The sequence below is a fragment of the Rhinopithecus roxellana genome, chromosome 3 (genome assembly GCF_007565055.1).
Source record: "Rhinopithecus roxellana isolate Shanxi Qingling chromosome 3, ASM756505v1, whole genome shotgun sequence".
Taxonomy (NCBI): Eukaryota; Metazoa; Chordata; class Mammalia; order Primates; family Cercopithecidae; genus Rhinopithecus; species Rhinopithecus roxellana.
Genome location: NC_044551.1, coordinates 114,936,317 through 114,951,987, shown reverse-complemented (window position 1 = coordinate 114,951,987; position 15,671 = coordinate 114,936,317). Strand labels below are relative to the sequence as shown.

Sequence of the window (15,671 nt, the reverse complement as noted above, 5' to 3'; positions counted from 1 at the left end):
ACTCACGTGCCACCTCACTTATGCCCCTTCCCAATGCCACACCCACACAACAGGGTGCCTCTCTGTGCCCATAGCAGCCCTTGGGTGTAACTGCTCTCCACAGAGGCTGAACCCCGAGGGCAGAGTCCAAGCCACACGCATCTCGGAGCCCCCTGCCTGGCACAGAGCCCAGCCCAGCAGAGGTGCTCAGAAGATGAATGAAAATCTCTGCTGAGATTGATCCAATCTGTCTGTGAACATCTCCAGGGTCCAAGAATTCACGGCTTTCTTTTTCTTCAGATAGCCTTTTATTTCTTTTTGCCGTTATACACTATATTTGGGTTAGGACATAACAATGCGAATATACTTAATACTGAACTCTATCTACACTTGAAAATGGTTAAGATGGTGAAGTTTTAAGTTGTATGTATTTTGCCATAATTTTTTAAAATGCAGAGAATAGGTATAAAGAAGGGAAAAAAGGGGGCAAGATCCATTTTAGTGAGAAAGAACAAAGGGCTTGATTCAGATGGATTTTAAAACGTAATTTAGATTAGGGAAATGCAAATGAGAACCATAAGTAAGATACCACTTCATATCTTTTAGGATGGCTATTTTAAAACAACAACGACCTGAAAATAAGTGTTGGCAAGGAGCTGAAGAAATAGTACCTTTGTGCATTGCTGGTGGGAACATAAAATCATGAAGCCTCTGTTGAAAACAGTGTGGTGGTTCCTCAAAAACTTAGTTATCATATGATCCAGCAGTTCCACTTCTAGGAATATACCCAAAAGAATTGAAAGCAGGGACTCGAAGTGATATTTGTACACCAATGTTTGTAGCAGTATTATTCACAATAGCCAAAAGGTGGAAACAACCCAGATGTCCATGACAAGAGGAGTGGATAAACAAAATATGGTGGATACATAAAATGGAACACAATTCAGATTTAAAAAGGAATGAAATTCTGTTACATGTTATAACATAGATGAACATTAAAAACATTATGCTAAGTGAAATAAGCCAGACACAGAAGGACAAATACCAGATGATCCCACTTATATGAGGTACCTAGAATAGTGAAATTCATAGAGACAGAAAGTAGAAGGATGGTTGCCAGTGGCTGGAAGGAGGAGGAACAGGGAGATATTGCTTAGCGGATGCAGAGTTTCTGTTGAGGGTGATGAAAAAGTTCTGGAGATAGGTGGTGGTGATGGCTGCACAACAATGAGAATGTACTTCATACTAAGGAACTCTGCACTTAAAAATGGTTAAAATGGACATAGACATTTTATGCCTATTTTGCTATAACAAGAAAGTAACTTGGGTGTATTTTAGAGATTTTAGAAAATATTGTAAGCACAAGAGGAAAAAATTAAAATCATTCGCAATCACCAGGTAGAGACAGCAACTGTTAAAAGTTCAGTGTGTATCTTTTCATTCTCCTTCTCTCTCAAAAAAGTGTGTGTGTGTGTGTGTGTGTGTGTGTGTGTGTGTGTGTGTCTTCAGAGGCCACACTGGACTTTCAGGAAAGGTTCCCCTCTCTGCTGCTTCCCCGCGTGGAGCCATCGAGAGCAAGTCTATCCCTGTTCCAGAGGTCAATCCTTTGAATGATTTCTCATGGCTGAGTTCACTCCCCTGCACCTCCAGGGTTGCACTTCTCTGAAAATACCCATTTCTTTTATGTGTCTAAAAACATGGCACCCATGACCCAATAATATGTTGGAAGGGTTGGAGAGAAAAGCGAGTGCCTCTCACACCTTCTCACACACTACACATCTTAGCAATGGCCGAGTGAGCATGTTGGCTCTCTGGACTCCTCAGTCTGTTGGTCTGGGCTGCGCCAGGCTAAGGCTCCCCGCCTCCCCTGCAACCTTGATCCCCTTGCTTCTTGAACCTGATGCTGGGCCTCACATTCTCCCTGTCGATACTAGCTCTTAAATCCTGCTTTTCCAGCTTGTCAGGAAATTGGGCCCTCATGCCCCAAAAAGCAGATCCACCCTCTCCACTGAGAGGGAAGGAGTGAGGGTCCCATAGCCTCTGACCCCTGCTGGGCCCAGGAGAGGAACAACTGCTTGCTTTGTTTCTCATGGGAGAAGTGTGTCTCCTCTTTGTCTTGGGCACCCCTCTTCCCTGTACAGCAGCAAGTCAGCAGGAAGGAGCTGAGCCACCCAAGTAGTGGCTCCCTCCACTACCGGGGCTCTGTGGTCCTGGGGGCTGTCCTGCCTCCACTGCCATAGGCCTGGCCCCAGAGCATGCTGCAGCAGTCACAACCTATGGAGGTGCCCCCAGACCCTCATATTTGGGCCCAACTACGGCCTCCTTCCCCAGCTTTGCCACCTGGCTTGGAAGCCAGGGCACCACCAGCTTTGCTGGCAGGGAGAGGTGAAGAAAGAGGCCATGGCCACTCAGGTGACTGAAGTTCATGTTCATGCACATCAGTCAGAGAGGGACAGTGCATTCATTTACCTCCAAATCCAGCCACAGACACATGGCCCTTTTCTCTTGGCTCTGAGGCCTCCACAGAAGGGTTTTTTAAGGTTGCAGCCAGGACCTTTACAGCCCAGTCCTGAGAAGATTATCTTTTTATTGCAACTTTGATTAATGATTGATCAAAACCTGATACTAGAAACACTGAAGAACAAACTTGCTGTAGACATTAGAAAAGGTCTACATCTGGCAGGCCTGGAGACCTGCCCACCCTCTCCCCCAATGGTCAAACCAGGGCAAAGGTACATTGGAAGACCCAACCCCCACACACTCTTACACATGCACTCATACACAGACACACTGAGGGGAAAGAAAGATTTAATTGTCCTTAAATCCTCTTGGATTAGGCTATAAATTGCAAATAAATGGAGCAACAGACAGAGCAAAGCTCATAAGGGCCCTTAATAGAATTTCTCTATCTTGTTCTGTTTCTATGAATGCCTGTTACAGATTAGCAGCTTAAAGGGAAATCTGGAGTGTGGGAAAAAGAGACCCTTGTGTGAAGAACACAGCCTGGGCTTCCTACAGACCTCAGGTCCCAGAGAACATATAAGATGCCTCCAACACCAGATGGAAGAGGGCAGGAGATGCTGCACAGTGAAGCAGCTCTTCCTGAGCATTTGTGGCAGGAAGTGACTTGGAGAGGATGAGGCCGTGCCTCAGGTGTGCTCTGGCTGTTCTGATGGTCTCTGGGGCCACGACTGCCATAGTGAGGTCCATAGGCACATCAGAATCACCAAAGGGTCCAAACCTATGGCCTCAGAGCCTGGAGAGCCAGGAATCTGCATTGCAACAACTCCCCACTCAGGGGTTCTACCAGTCCAGTGCCCGCCCTCTAAGGGCGCCCAGGGAGCAGGGTGCTTGCTGGCTGGAACACTTTTTCCTGCCCCTCAGCTCCTCTGTGCTGCCCTGAGGCACAGGCAGTGGAAAGCTGGCAGAGCTGCTTCTAAATTGAAACTGGAAAATGAAACTGGAAATCACAGTTTCATTTTCCAGTTTCACTTGCACCCCCTAGCGTTGGGGTTTCTTTTCCACAAGGAGAGTCCCCCAGGGAAAAAGAAGCGGGAGTGGGAGCGGGGGAGCCTTCTGGGGGAAGGCAGTGAGGGGGTCCGGTCTGCAGCCAGGCATGGAGGGGCCCTAGCGTTGCACTTGCTTCCTCTGAGCCTGGCCGGCTTGCTGTCAGCCCTGGGGGTGGTTTCCTTTCTAGGAAAAGCTAATGTCATGCTTATGCTGAAAAACTCCTTTCAGAGGTACTTTAGGAGGGCCCTGACTCTCGGTTAATCTGGGCCATTTCATACCGGCTGTGCTTACCCAGGCACAAACACTGAAAGCAAGAGCTGGCAAAGGCATCGACTTGTAGCAGCTTGGAAGACACCAGCAAAGACGCTCTCATGGAAGCAGCAGATTTCCTGAAGTGACTGGAATGCGGGGAAGGAGGGCAGTCAGGGAGAGCCGAGAACCAGCCCCCCTGCCAACTCTACCCCATTCCTCTCCTCACCTGAAATGTCTCTTCCTTGGGAACAGCTGCCCAACCCCATAATCCCACACACTTCTTTGTAGGTTAAGACCCCTGAAGTTGCACCCTCTCATAGCAGCCATGTTTTTCAGAAATCCGTGTGATTATTTGCCTGACATCTGCCTCCCTCAGGGACGCAAAGTCTATTACACGTGGACCTGGTCTATGTTGTTCACTGTCCGTCCACGGTGCCTGGGTAGTGCCTGGAATGCAGGAAGTACACACAAAAAATATGTGTTCATGAGTGAGGGCAGGCCTGAAGAGCCCAAGAGAAGGACAATGTTCCAGGGAGGGGTCTGCATCGGGCTCCTCAGTGTCTGGGCTGCATCCCAGCCCCCCCAAGCAACTCAGGGGAGGATTCTGTGGACAGATGCCCCAGCTCTTCCACCCATAGCTCCTACCCCCATAGCTCCTTCCTCCTATCCTGAGGAATGATTTGACTGTCCCCAGTGTGTGCAGGCAATGGGGAGGTGATAGGAGGCGGTGTCCCTTGTGGCACACTCTCCCTAGCTCTGGCTTTGCCCCCCTTACCTACATAGATGGGCTTCACGGCCTCTTCCAGATAGGCAGGGCACTGAGCTCCGTGGGCCACACTTAAAAAGAAAGGCTACTTTTAGCCTGGAAATCACGAGGAGACAAGCTGGCGGTGGGGGCATGACAGTGTTTTTGTTTGCTTGTTTGTTTGTTTTTTGAGACAGAGTTTCACACTTGTTGCCCAGGCTGGAGTGCAATGGTGCGATCTCGGCTCATCACAACCTCTGCCTCCCGGGTTCAAGCGATTCTCCTGCCTCACCCTCCCAAGTAGCTGGGATTGCAGGCATGCACTACCACACCCAGCTAATTTTTGTGTTTTTAGTAGAGACGGGGTCTCTCCATGTTGGTCAGGCTGGTCTCAAACTCCTGACCTCAGGTGATCCACCTGCCTCAGCCTCCCAAAGTGCTGGAATTACAGGTGTGAGCAACCGTGCCCGGCCAACAGTGTTTTTTAAAGGGGGAGAGCATATGAAGGACCTTGGTGGACCATCCTCTGGGAGGAGATGTGGACTGAAGAATCAACCCTGACCTCAGGCCCCACACCACCCTTTCACCTCAGCCTCACTTTCTCATCGGTAAATGGAACTCGTTCTTGTGTATGTACCACGGAGGCAATGTAGCAGAAGAGAATAGGGCAGACTTTGGAACTTAGCCATCTGGGAGAAAATTCCAGTTCTGTGATGACCTTGAGCCAATGACTGAATTTCTCTTTGTCTCATTTTCTGTTCTGTAAAATGGGAACAATTACAGTGAATTCTGTAAATTCATTCATGTCCCTGACACATGGTGTGAGCTCAGTCATTACCTTTGCCAGAGTTACGAGGATCTAATGAGATGTCAGATGTGAACACAGCTCCCAGACCCGAAGGTGCTGTATGAATGGGAGGGAGCAGTGAGTGTTATTTGGGAAATATTGAAGACACAACTTCCCTCCCACATTTGTCTGGGGTGGAGCAACAGTTTTACTTATTTAATGTTAAGCTGGAAGATGTACCAAAGGGAGGTGAAAAACTGAAACCACCAACCGTTTGAGCTCCAGGCTGCACCGAAGCGATGTGGCTGGTGCAGATGGTGAGAGCCCCAGTGCAGGCCCACTTCCTCCATGAGTGCCACGCACCTTCCTCACGCTAGCCGGCTTCCCAAGGCTGCAGGAAGTGGGGCCAGGAACAGGCCCTCCGGGACTGTGTTGGGGGAGGCCTGGGCAGGGGTTAGCAGCTGCTGGGTGTGAACGGAAGCCTTGGAGGTCCTTGCTAGGTCCTAGGGCCGCCTGCGTGGCAGCCCCTGCCCTCTCCCTGTCCAGGCCTGCCCAGGACTAGTTTGTAGCAGACTCTTCTTGTAGCCTAGGCTCTTGCCTCTTGCAGTAGTGAGTCCCTGTACAAAAGGCATCCAGCGGAGGGAGGCAGGCTGGAGAGGAGGAGAGCCGAATCTTTTCTCAAAGGAAATGCAGTTGTGGTTTTGAGATGTTCATATTTCACATCTGTGGTTGGCGTTTCCCAGGGTTCTCAGAGGTGAATGCAGGGTCAGCCCCATGTCGCCAAATAAGGCTCACAGTGACCTTAGCAACAAGCTTTGCTGCCCATTGGCTGCCACTGCTGCCGCCTGCCAGTGCGGCCTCCTGAAGGCCAGCACTGATGCTGAGCTGAAACGTCTGCATGTGCAGCTGCCTCTGTCAGAAATCACCACCCTTGGAAGCAGCCACAGATAGGTAGAGAGCTCTGGACAAAGGTGGACAAGGTCGGTGGGAGAACTGCCCGGGTGCTCACGTTTCAGAGTCCACCTGGCCAGTGTTCCATTCTCACACAGCACCAAACCAGCACCTTCGGCTTGGTGGCCTGGTCCCAGCTTGCCAGGACAACTCCTGATTCCATCCTGTCAACCTTGGACTCTATAATGGTCTTCATTTCAGAGCTCTGCTCATTTTAGTTCCACTGGGTTCTCCCTTGTGCTTGGCACTTGACTAAGCTCCTTCTACACATTACGTCTTTTACCTTTCTCAACAACCCGGTTAGCCAATTAGCCCCATTTTACAGGTGCAGAAACTGACGCCAAAGGAAGTCAGTAATGGCTCAGGTGACTGAACCACTAATAAGTGGGGAAGTCAGAATTTAAACCCAATTTAAACAGGCCTAGGTCCCATGCTATTAACTGTTGCACTGTATTGCCAGATACTCAATGTCCGTGCAGCTCAGTGGCTTCATTCTGTGACATGGGGATGACAGTACCGTACCTCACAGGGTTGGGGTGAGCATTGTGTGGAGTGACTTATGTCCAGAAGCACACCTTTGCACCAGTGGCCTTGGCACCCTCAAGGTATGCTCCACAAACAGCTTGCACATTGTTTTCTCACAGCATGTGCTGCTGAAACATTGAGGTTTGTGGACCGGACTTCTCTGTAGTCCTTGTATTTGGTTTTCACTTCCTCTTTCTTGACCTCCTCCCACCCCCACCCAACTGCAAGGTAGGGAGGCTACTGAGGGCCCAGGCTGTGGGTTCCAGAGGGCACAGGGCTATCTGGGATGGAGGGGACAGGGTTCTCAAGACAGAAATGGGAAGGTCACACTGTAAGGGCAGATATACCCCATTTCTTCTACCCAGACAACTGGGTGTGATACCACTGTTTCCCTGAGAAACGCTTTCAGGATTAAAAAGTATATAAGTAAAGAAAAAAAAGCATATAAGTGATCTGGTAAAGATGAAAACACGGCTGATTGGAAGGTAGTGAATTATGTCAATTGACTTCACAATCAGTTACAGATCGAACTCCTTGTTCTACTCTTTTCCCCCTTGTCACTACTGTACTTGACTAGTCTTTTTTTTTTTTTTTTTTTTTTTTTGAGACAGAGTCTTGCTCTGTCACCCAGGCTGGAGTGCAGTGGCGAGGTCTGGGCTCACTGCAACCTCCACCTCCCAGGTTCACGCCATTCTCCTGCCTCAGCCTCCTGAGTAACTGGTACTACAGGCACCCGCCACCACGCCTGGCTAATTTTTTGTATTTTTTTTTTAGTAGAGATGGGGTTTTACCATGTTAGCCAGGATGGTCTCAATCTCCTGACCTCGTGATCCGCCTGCTTCGGCCTCCCAAAGTGCTGGGATTACAGGCGTGAGCCACCGTGCCCAACAACTAGTCTTTAAAAAAATGAATAATATAAAAATGTTTAAAAGATGAAACCATATATATACTGTATAACCCAAGAGTCCCACTCATCAGAATCTTCTCTAACCCCACACTCTTATCCATGTGCACCAGAATATCCACATAGCACCAGAAAATGTCCAAATGACGATCAACAGTGGAGAGTACAAATAAATTGTGCAGTGTTCCTGGGTGAAATGAACTTCAGCGACTTGCAATAACTGTAATATTGTCATATTGGATAATAATACTGTAATAACAAATGACTCATCAATGAATAAAACCTACAAAAGAATGCATATAGTATAATTCCTTTTAGCAAAAATCTAACAGCTGGCAAAACTGAACTGTATTGTTAAGGATACATGCAGAAGAGGTCAAACTACAAAAAGCACAGAAGTATTACAAATGTCTATTTACTCATGCACAAGGGAGGGTTGGGGTTGTGATTAGTAGATAACATGGAGGTGCTTTGGGGATGCTAGTATTGTTTTACCTCTTTAACTTTGGGAGATTACCCTGGATTATTGGGTAGAAACTGGGGTGGGTGGGCCCAATGTAATCGCAAGCATTCTTAAATGGAGAAGAGAGAGGCAGAAGGGTGAGAAGCAGAAGCAGAGAGATTGCAATATATGAAAGACCTGGCCAGCCAGTGCTAGCTTTGAAGGTGGAGGAAGGGGCCGCAGGCCAAGGAATGTAGGCAGCTTCTAAAACCTCGAAAGGGGAAGAAAGGAGATTCTGTACTAGAGCCCCCAGGAAGGAATGCAGCCCTGCTGACACCTTCAGTTTAGCCCAGTGAGACCTGTTTTAGACTTCTGACCTACGGAACTATAAGAAAAGAAATTTGTGTTGTTTTAAGCCCCTAAGTTTATGTTAATTTATTAGAGCAGCAACAGGAAGCTGATCCACTGGGAAACCATCTGGGATATGCAGCCACCCAAAATCCCTGCTCTTGGTTAGATTCAGCCTTACAAGGCTCCACAGCCCCTCTGCGAAAGACTCCATTCCCTCTTGGAGAAGCTCAGACTCTAGAGCCCTGGGCAGGGAACGGGCCTCCATGGCATGGGGGTGATCAAGAAGGATGGCCCCCAGGACAGTGCCTCTGCTGGACATCTCTACAGAAAACAGTATATCCCTCAGTGGCATGAGAAGATCCAATAGGGTCACCACACTCCACAACTGCAGGGGAAGCTGTTCACATTTTAGTCTATGCAGCCTCTGGTGGCCAAAGATTAAGCGAGAACACTTTTGCTGGGTGACCTGAAGTTCATGGTCAGTAAGTTGTAGTTATTATTATGCACGACTTAGGGGGAAGCAGGGTCACTGCAGAGGAGCAGTGGCTTTATAGAGATTTGCTTTATGATTATTTGTTAAACTGAACATATGTTCTGTGTATTTTTCTGCATAATTATTGTTTCACAATTTTTAAAAAGTGTACACGCACATGAATCTTCTCTAGCCCTGAACAGCACAGTGAACAGACAGGGCAGCAGATGAGCTCTGCCCCACGCCGGCCCTGTTTCAGAACAGCACTCCAGAGTGCCACACTGCTTGCTGAACCACAGCTGTTACTGCAGATTGAGGAGCCTCAGAGGGAACAGAAGATAAAGATCATTATGGAATTTAGGATTGCAGGACATTCTTTGACATTTCATAACAGCCAGGGAAGATCAACTGTGGTTAGGGGAACAGGGCAGGAAGAAACCATGGCCAAGACCTGTCTGGCAGGACTTGAAGGGGCAGAGGGACCCCTGCAAATGACCCTGCCTGGGACCCAGCCCCACTTGGCCCCTGTATAGCACTGATTCAGCTGGGGCTTTTATCTCAGGATCCCCTCTTCAGGGATGCCTGCATTTGTTGATTACCTGCCATATGCCTGGTCCCTGCAGAATATAAGGAAGAAAATAGCCTTCAGCAGAGGCTGAGACAGGAGCCTACAGGATGCACAGTAAGGGGTCCAAGGCTCAGGATGAGGCTTTCCTGACTTTCTCCCCTAGGGGACTGACGTTCTCTACTGGTACAGGCCTTGTTTTATTCATCCTTATGTCGCTCACCTGGAATGGGCCCAGGGTGACAGTTGTTATAATAAGTGTTTGTCAAGTGAGCAAGCGTGTGGCACGTGCACTGTAGAGAGTAAGGTCTCTATAGGATCCTGCTGGACAGGCAGCCCACTGGGCTCACCACTTCTCCAGAGGAGGGACTGGTCCCTTGCCAGACAGCCCTGACAGCTGGAGCAGGCTTCCTCAGGGGTGCCTGGAACTGTTGACCACGGCTGTTGCCCACTGGCCCCTCTTGGGAAGAGCAACCTATCAGGTGTTAAAGATGGTCTTCCTTTCTCTTCTCCAAGCTAAACATGACTAGTTTCCATCTCACCATCTTCTGGCCCTCAGCAGACTGGTTATCCAGCCTGGAGAGGCAACAGTAGTATCCAGATGTGATCTGAACAGGCAGAACCATGGATGCAGATGGAAAATTCAGGTTTGTGTGCTTCGGCGGTCACTATATGCAAATTGTAATGGGGACAGTGGCTGGCATGGCCTCCAGCACTGTGGGAAGGATTAGGGTGTCTGCCCATCATTTTTCTCTCTTTGATAGACACTATTTACATAGACACTGTTTTGGTGTAAAACCCTACGTTGTAGCCCTTGTCAATAGTGTTATGTTTCTCCTCAACTGTCCTGGAAACTCCCTAAGGTGACTGGCTTGTAGGCACTCCATACCTGTTAGCTAGTATTATTTATTTATTGTTTTCTTATTTGAATGGGCAATCATTCATGTCATTTAATGAGCATGGGCTATGTGCCAGAAATCACCAGGTGCCAGAATGTAACGCTGAACTACAGTAGACCTGTCCCTGGCCCCCAGAGCTCCCAGACACACTAGGAAGACTTGTTGATTGAATGATAAACCTTGATGGAACTCATGATTAACATCTTCACCACCAGACATCATTGAGTGCTCTCTGTGTGTTCAACTCAGAACACACCCTTCCTGCACTCAGAGACTAGAATGTGAGAGTCACTAAGGGAGTCACCATTGTGGGAGTGAGAAAATCCTGGACTTGGAACTGGCTAGGGATCACCTCCCAACTCTGCCATGAACCCACTGTGTGACCATGGGCGAGTTACTTGACCTCTCTGAGCCTCAAGTTATCTTATCAGTGAAATTGGGTTAATAATATATCTCTCAGTGGCATAAGAGGATCAAATAGGGTCACCACACTCCACAACTCCAGGAGATGCTGTTAACATTTTAGTCTATGGATCCTCTGGTGGCCTAAGATTTAAATGAGAGCACTTTTGCTATGTGACCTGAAGTTAATGTCAATAAGTTGTAGCTATTGTTATATATGACGTAAGCAGGGGTCACTGCAGGCCAGCAGGCTGACACAATTTGTTCTTCAAGGAAGGGCAGGGCTCTGAGAAGTGCAGACTATGATGCAGGTGAAGGCCAGGAGGCAGGGACTCCCAGGGCAGGTCTGGAAGGAGTGAGGCTGGTGAGGGAAGTGGTCAGCATCCTCAAGGCATGAGTAAGGCGCTTGCCCTTTTCTCCAGCCACAGAGGAGCTGTTTGAAGCTGGGCACAGAGCTGGGATGGATGAGACCAAGGCAAATACTTTACTTATTAAGCTGCAAAGGACCCTAGGGAGCATCTTGTGCAGCATCTTGTCTTACCAGGCAAACAAAAGCCAGGGAGGGAAAGTAGTGAGTCTCCAGGGTCACACAGCAAGGCCAGGGCCCAGGCCAAGACTCCCACCCCTGCAGAGCCCAGCTCAAATTATTCCTTGAGCCCAGTTTGTGGCTCCACAAAAGAAAGTTCCTGGCACTTTTTATATTTATTTATAATTTTTTTCTGATTATAAAAGTAATTATAGGCCAGTCAAGGTGACTCACACCTATAATCCCTACTTTGGGAGGCCGAGGAAGGAGGATTACCTGAGCTCAGGAGTTTGAGACCAGCATGGACAACATGGCAAAATCCTGTGTCTACAAAAAATTAGCTGGGCATGGTGGTACACACCTGTAGTCCCAGCTTCTTGGGAGGCTGAAGTGGGAGGATCACTTGAGCCTGTGAGGTTGAGACTACAGTAAGCCGAGATTGCACCACTGCACTCCAGCCTGGTCAACAGAGTGAGATTTTGTCTCAAAAAATAAATAAGTAAAAATAATTATAGGTCATCATGGAACATTTTTAAACTATAGAAATATAAAAAAATATTTTTTATATTATATCACCTGTAATCCCACTATCCAAAGGTAATCACCTTTAGTATTGTGATGTATTCACCCATCTGTGTTCCATAAAAAATTATATATTAATTAGATTTGAATTGTGTTGTATATAGTTTCATGTCCCCCTTTTCCCCTGTAAAATTGTGCTTTATGAGAAGGAGGGATTGTTTTTAATGTGGAAGAAACCCTAGAAAACCTTTTTTTTTTTTTTTTCTAAAAAAAAAAAGCAAAGCCCCACAGTCTGCAGTGGTTGGAGGACATCCTGTGGGGCTGCACGGTGGCTCTGTCACACATCCGGTGTGAGCTGCAGGGTGGTGGCAGTGGCTGGGTCCTTTTCTCCCCTGGCCAGGCTACACCCTTCTGCCTATGGGTGAGACAGAGTTTTGAAGCGTCTGCGCTTACCCCTTCCTTCCTAACACAGGATGCTGTGATCATTCACCCTATCAAAAGGCATGTGGGGTTGTGATCATTACTGTTTGCATCTCAAGCTGTGCAGCACAATGTTTTCTCGTGTGTTGTCTCACCTGAGACTCACACATCCTGTGAGGCAGATAAGACAAATGATGTTGTACCCATTTTACAGATGAAGAAACTGAGGCTACAAAAGGTCTAGTGGCTTATTTGAGGCCACATAGCTAGTAAGTGGCAGAGCAGGGACTTTATGCAGTTCTAGCTGGCATCCAGTAAGTTTTTTTTTTCCTCTAAACTTTTTTTTCTGGTAGTCCTAGCTCTTCCAGAGCTAAACTGAGTCCCCTTAGTATCCCCTTAGTAAGGCCAAGGACTGAAAGTGTTATGAGTATTATGGATGTATGGAGGGGCCATGCAACTCCTTCCTGGGAGTCTTAAGCCAAGCCCTGTGGCCTCTGACTAGTTGTCCTAGGTGGACTGACCTCAGCTCACTGAGGTTTGGGGAGGGGGCTCAAAGAGGCAGCTGCTTCCTGTAGAGAGGTCTAGCAGAGGCACTCTCCTGGGGGGCATCCTTCTTGACCCCCTCCATGCCATGGAGACCCATTCCCTGCCCAGGGCTCTAGAGTCTGAGCTTCTGCCAGAGGGAATGGAGTCTTTCACAGAGAGGCTGTAGAGCCTTCCAAGAATGAGTCTAATCCATGTGCAGGGATTTTGGGTAGCTGCATCCCCCAAATCGTTTCCCAGTGGATCCGTTTCCTATTGCTGCTCTAACAAACTATCATAAACATGGGCTTGAAACAACGCAATTGTTTTCTTTTTTCTTCTTTTTTTTTTTTTTTTTTTTTTTTTTTTTTTTTTTTTTTTTTTTTTTTTTTTGATACAGAGTCTTGCTCTGTCAGTCAGGCTGGAGTGCAGTGATGCAATCTTAACTCACTGCAACCTCTCCCTCCTGGGCTTAGGCCATCCTCCCACCTCAGCCTCCCAAGTAGCTGGGACTAAAGGCATGTGCTACCACACCCGGCTAATTTTTTGTATATTTTATAGAGACAGGGTCTCACTATGTTGCCCTGGCTGGTCTCAAACTCCTGGGCTCAAGCAATCTGCCTGCCTCAGCCTCCCAAAGTGCTAGGATTACAGGTGTGAGCCACTGCACCTGGCCCATTTCTTTTCTTATAGTTCTGTAGTCAGAAGTCCAAAACAGGTCTCACTGGGCTAAACTCAAGGTGTCAACAGAGCTGCATTTCTTCCTGGGGGCTCTAGTGGAGAATCCCTTTTCTTCCTTTCCCTTTTCAGCTTTTAGAGGCTGCCTGCATTCCTTGACCTGCAGCCCCTTCCTCCACTTTCAAAGCCAGCGCTGGCTGGTCAGGTCTTTCACAATGTGATCTCTCTGGTTCTGACCCTTCTGCCTCCTTCTTCTTCATTTAAGAACCCTTGTGATTACACTGGGCCCACACCAATAATCCAGGGTAGTCTCTGTATTTGCAAGTGAGCTGGTTAGCAACCTTAATTCCATCTGCAGTTTTAATTCCTCTTTGCCATGTAGCAACGTATTCATAGGCTCATGCATTAGAACGTGGACCTCTTTATTCCACTGTGGACCAATATTCTGCCTTCCACACCCAGCCTCTCTTCTGAGTTTTCCAAGGGCCCCCCATCCTCAGGCATCCTCAGGCATCATCAGGCATAGACAGCGGGCTGGGCTAGACCACAGCCAGGATGTTCCTGCCACTATCAGAGAGCTCCTTTCTGCCCAGGTCCCCTCCCACCTGCCTACTCCTCTTTCAGCTCGTTCTGTCCAGGATTCCTCTTCCTTCATCCTCTGCTCCCAGTCTTAGGTAGAGAGGAGCTGGGCAGGAAGTGCCAAGGGGTGTGGAGATGGAGGAGGGGGAAGGTAAGGCCTGAGGCACCAGGGCTGTGGGAGCCCAGGGAGCTGAGGCCTTTCAATCCAGACACCCTGCACTTCTTAGGGTCTGGGGCCTCTGGGGACCACACACTGAGCTCCAGGGCTGGAGGGGTGGCCAGCCAAGTATTAGACCCTTCCACCTGTATGTCCCTAGCTGCCCTTAACAGCCATAGTTCACCTGGCCCTTTTCTTGGGTGATAACAGACTGTCTGCCTTCATTTATTCCCTTTCCCCTGTCCCTCCCTAGGCCTCAGGCTGGAACCCTGTAGTCCCACCTTCTCGGGAGGCAAGGCCCCAGCCATGCCTCTGTCCCTGAGCTGCTTGGTGTGGACATGGGGGATCCAGAACCCCAGCAGGAGGGCATGATGGCGAGCACAGGGCAGGAGGGGCTGGACAAAGCCTTTGGCCCTCAGGGAGGGTGACCAACTGGCCCTGGTTTGCCTGGGACTTTCCCAGTTTTAGCACTGAAAGTCCCAAATCCTGGGAAACTCCTTGGTCCTAAGCAAACTGGAACAGTTGGTCAGCCTATCTCCAAGTCCTTTCGCACCTCCTAATCTATTCTAGATCACCTCTGCAGCCTGCACAGCTGGGCCTTTTGACTCCTGGATCCTAGAGAGACCTGGGCACTGAGGAAGGGTCCCAAGCCAGTACCAGGAAAGGATAGACTCCTGCTTGCAGCATTCCCAGCAGAGATATCACCTGTGGACACCGCGTCTGTGTCTGCATATGGTAGAGCTCCCAGATATATGTACAAGGGAGTGAAAAAATGTGTTTACACCCCAGTCTCTAAAAATTCAACACCCTGGTTGCTTCTGGGTGGTATATTGCAGGTGACTTTAATATGTGTTATTTGCAGGCCGGGTACGGTGGCTCAAGCCTGTAATCCCAGCACTTTGGGAGGCCGAGACGGGTGGATGACGAGGTCAGGAGATGGAGACCATCCTGGCGAACACGGTGAAACCCCGTCTCTACTAAAAAATACAAAAAAAAAAAAAAATTAGCCGGCCGTAGTGGTGGGCGCCTGTAGTCCCAGCTACTCGGGAGGCTGAGCCAGGAGAATGGCGTGAACCTGGGAGGCGGAGCTTGCAGTGAGCTGAGATCCGGCCACTGCACTCCAGCCCGGGTGACAGAGCGAGACTCCATCTCAAAAAAAAAAATTAGACGAGGTACTTTGATGCCATCTCTAAGACCTACAGCTACCTGACCCCTGACCTGTGGAAGGAGACTGTGTTTACCAAGTCTCCCTATCAGGAATTCACTGACCACCTTGTCAAGACCCACACCAGAGTCTCCGTGCAGCGGACCCAGGCTCCAGCTGTGGCTACAACATAGGCTTTTTATACAAGAAAAATAAAGTGAATTAAGCCTGTTACTAAAAAAAAAAAAAAAAAAAAAAAAAAAAAAAAAATTAATTAAAAAAAAAAAAAGAATATGTGTTATTTGCTCATCTGTACTTCTTACTCTTTGACAATTAAAC

At 48.4% G+C, this 15,671-nt stretch overlaps 1 protein-coding gene across 8 annotated transcripts in view; it reads left to right on the top strand.

The window, feature by feature from the left end:
- Window positions 1-15,161, top strand: part of LOC104659839 — a 66,430-nt gene extending 51,269 nt beyond the window's left edge. For 3 of the 8 annotated variants that reach the window (XR_747639.2, XR_004056458.1, XR_004056463.1), the window contains one exon: window positions 14,759-15,161. The gene's annotated coding sequence lies outside the window, so the exon portion shown is untranslated. Of the gene's footprint in view, window positions 1-585; window positions 4,140-7,766; window positions 11,535-14,758 lie in introns of those variants that run through there. The other 5 variants (XR_004056457.1, XR_004056456.1, XR_004056462.1 and 2 more) reach the window with 5 other exon arrangements.
- Window positions 15,162-15,671: the final 510 nt, after the last annotated feature.